This window comes from Miscanthus floridulus, chromosome 13 (assembly GCF_019320115.1).
Source record: "Miscanthus floridulus cultivar M001 chromosome 13, ASM1932011v1, whole genome shotgun sequence".
In the NCBI taxonomy this organism is placed as follows: Eukaryota; Viridiplantae; Streptophyta; class Magnoliopsida; order Poales; family Poaceae; genus Miscanthus; species Miscanthus floridulus.
This window is the reverse complement of record NC_089592.1, coordinates 13,940,338-13,944,500: the sequence shown is the minus strand read 5'-3', so window position 1 is coordinate 13,944,500 and position 4,163 is coordinate 13,940,338.

Sequence of the window (4,163 nt, the reverse complement as noted above, 5' to 3'; positions counted from 1 at the left end):
CAACGGTGGGATACTAGGAGGTGCCCTAGGATACGCTGCAGTGATAGGCGACGGTTCATGGTGATGGCGCAGCCGTTCTGGTGAATGAGGAGGGCAGAGAGAGAAAAGAAGTGGTGTGCAAGCACTAGTGTCATACCACTAGAGCAGCCATGCATTGATGAGGATGGAGAGGCCCTGTGTGGCACTGGCCACATGTGAGTGACGGAGGTGGTAGCATACCGAGATGGGCATGGTTGCCACAGCTCACCTCTAGCGAGACCTTCAGTGAAGCTATGGCGAGCACCGACACCAGGGTGTTAAGATGAGTCTATAGTTGACCTGAATCAAACTAAGACCACGCGTATAGACCTACCCCAAAACGTGCCATACTACAGTGGCGAGATGACCAGTGATGGCAAAACATCGAATTGGTCGACTACAAGGCTCGTCTGCGCCTTGGTGCGGGTCGACTGCTAGCGAGCTTCCAACCCTAGCTGCTGGAGCACTGAATTGAGGTGGGGTATCACGAACCACACGTATAAGCTTGCGAAGCGGCGGGGCTCCGTTGGTGGCAAGGTAGACAGGGCAGCGGCTTCAAGGCTCGGACAACCTCGACCAAGGCTGCGTTAAATGAGCAGGAGCACCCACATGGTGAGGCTCAAAGGGAGCATGCCGTGGGGTGTCGAGATGGGACCGCTCGGTCTTGGTAGGGCGTAGACGGCGGCAGCGGAACATCAGTTGTGTAGGTAAGGCATTGACACCGCGACAAAGGGCAACAACGCGATGGAAGAGCGAATGCAGACAGTGACTCGGTGGTAGGTGGATCGAGCAGTGATATGGGTGCCACATCAGTCATGCTGTGGCTGCCGTGGCATCGGGTTGGCCCAAGCATGGCCTAGATGGCAGTGCGCACGCGATGGCCATGCTGCAGCAGCCATGCACTGTAGTCTAAGCCCATGGAGGCGGCCGAGGCCAATCTCAGCCTGACACGCGACCGGCAACCCGCAAGGCTAGCCACGGGCATGACCATGGCGAAGAATGGTCAGGTAGCTATACTGCGCACGCGTGGTGACTGCAGACATGGGTCGTGCAACGACGAGTGGTGATGTGCATGGATTTTAAAGCAAAGCAAAAGCTGCTGATTAACTCGACTAAGGTTCAACCAGTTCCACTAACCTAAAGCCAACCATACCAACTATCTAATAGAGCAATTGCCATGACCAGAGAGCAACTAGATAAGTCGCTAAAAGAGTGCCAACATAGACTCATCGCTGGAGTACTAGTTCATGAGTAGGACGCTAATGACATGGTTCACAGCGTGTTCCAACGTAGTTTGAGCAATTTTTAAGAGGGCAACGTAACATCCAACACCACTAAGACCTATACCATGCTCAAGGGCTCACTTTGAGGCAATCAACAATATAAAAATATAAAGCTAGTGTTTAAACAATTTAGTTAGGATTTGAATGCTCAAACAGCATTGTCTACTTCCATTCAGTCTTAGAAAGTCAAAAGTTCAGCTTGAACTAAACATCCATTAACACTTTTGCCACAATTTTTAAAATGTCTAAACCTTATTAACTTCAAGCAACAAGTTTTTCATGCAATAGTCCATACTCCATACCAACCCATAGGAATGAAATATTTAAGCACTCTTTAATTATTTTGCTCAATATAATTCGCCAAAAATGGTACTTTAAACATAAATTCAAGTGTTTGCCGACTTAACAAAAAAGGCTTATCTTAATTTCATATTTGATCTTTGAGCTCTCAAGAACACTAATTAACAACATTTTTTTCAAAAATTAAAGTTGCATTTTCAACTACACCACTTGCTCACCATCTTTACATAAGCACTATACACAAGTTATATTTCATTTTTGTTTATAGAAATTGCTTTTCGCGCCAAACAATTAAAACTACGTATTCTATTTTCTCGTTAGGATTTTCATTAGCACTTTTACGCACTAAGTAAAATAACTAGGTTATTTATTTGATTTCTCTCAACCACAAAAGTGAGTCACACAGCATTGTTTATCATTCCATGTCTGTTTTATTTTTTTTAAACTCGAGAACTTGTTTTGCTAATTCCTGCTAGGACTTAACCTAGGTGCCTAGCAAGCTTGTAACACTAGGGGTTCTACAACCTTCCCCCCTTAAAAGAATATTGTCTCGAGATTCGAAGCAAGAATCAGGAAGGGGAAACGCAATTACATTTCATAGATCTGAAATTACATGGGAGATTGTACGACTTCGAATACTACACCGCTTAAGGATTTAGAGATAACACGTTTAAGAACAAATCCAATACAACCAATAGCTAACTCTAGAAGTCGACGAAGGCGGGGACAATGGAAGAGCAATAAGAAAACGAGTATCCAGAACATGGCGTATGCCCAACAGATCTAGAAACAAGAAACTGAGAGATAGATCATCATGAACCCTAAGACCAAAGCTAACCAGAGGTTGACTTGAACTTCTTTGACGAAATCCAGATCCCTTCTTCGTCTCAGATTACACAATCACCTATGACTGGTGACCCTAGTTCTGCGAGCAATGGCTGGATCTCGTAGCTCTGCCTTCAACTGCTTCCTTCCCTGACTTGGCTGCTTCAGATTTTGGGGTGGGATGGAAAAGAGGCGCGCAAGGTGGCATTTATACCTTGGTGGACTGAGGTGGTGGTGCAGCGCGCCAGGAAGTGGAGGTGGAGTGGAAGAGAATCACTAGCGGGTCACAAGGCGGCGAGAGCATCGGCCATGATGCGCTTCCTGCGCGAGCTTGAGTGGGGAAAAGGAAAAGGAGGAGAGAGGGGTTCGCTCGACGAGGAGGCATGCGAGCGGCTATGTCCCAAAAGTAAATGGGTAAGGGGGTCCGGTACAGAGACAAGGGTGAGGGTCGAGAGCCGACAAGGGTGTAGGAAAAGGAGGGGGCACACTATGCAAGAGGACGAGGTGAGTGCGGCACAATGCTGTAGCCACGCGAGAGCAGGGCGCAAGTGGGTCCTCATACAGACGATGTCCGCAGGGCACGCAGTGACAGTAACCAGGTGTGCATAGCGTGGTCAAACCGGACATAGGGATTGGGACAAGGCATCAATTCAGGTGTTTCAATCACTCCAGACTACTCTAGTACTAACTTTTCCTTGTTGTTCTCCTCTTTCTTCAATAGCCATATTAACTTAGTTACTTCGAAAGAGTACTACACCATCAACTGTCGTGGATTTCCCATTCAAACACCCAGATATTTTTCCCAAGATAATAGTTGTTGCAAGAGCGATAAGGTGGTGTAACTTGACAAAGGTGATTGGTCAACAAGCTCAATACCAGCACGTGCCGAGCAGCGTCACCATATGGCTCTCGGTTTTGTCGTGGCACCATAAGCATTTAACCAGGCAACTTTACCAACTTACACACAACAAAAGCAATGGGGTCATAGACCATAGAATCAGAGGAGTATTGCAAGGGAAGATTCAGGCAACAAGGGTTCCTTTCTGTTGGCATGAAATTTTGTCCCGTGCTGAGGGCACACGAGCAAGCCAGAAGGGTCCACTCGATGGAGCTGGAGATCCGCCTAGCTTCAGCGTAGGGATGGTCGATCCTACGTGCTCCTCCCGAGATGTGCCAGTCAATTTGACCCTACAATTGACAAGGAGAGAAAGTTTATCAGTAATTTAGGGCTGAACTTACCGGTATTGCCAGACAATCCCGAATGTGCGGCTCTGAGAGCCGATATGAAAGGAGTTTGACTAAATAGTCAATTCCAGCATATTCATAAGAATAAATCAGTTAAAGCTAGTGGGGTTGTATAAGAAGAATCGGTTATCGTTTAGGATCATTATTTAGACAAATATTGGTCAATGGAAATAAGATGTCAACAATAATTAGTTTATGCTAAGCCAATGACTGTAAGTAACCGAACCCCTTTTTATATAAAAGAAACAACTCGTCACCATTCAAACATTTAATAAAGATAAATCTAATGAACATATTAGATCTCATCTATCGCTATGACCAGTGGGGCATGAGGTAGAATCATGCAGGCCGTAGAAACAATAATAGACTCAACGACCCTAACTTATTACTAATATCAATGGGGCATGAGGCAGAATCATGTAGGCCGTAATACAATAATAAGATCATGAGGCTAACACATCTTTCAACCAATCCCTACTTCAACGATCTCAT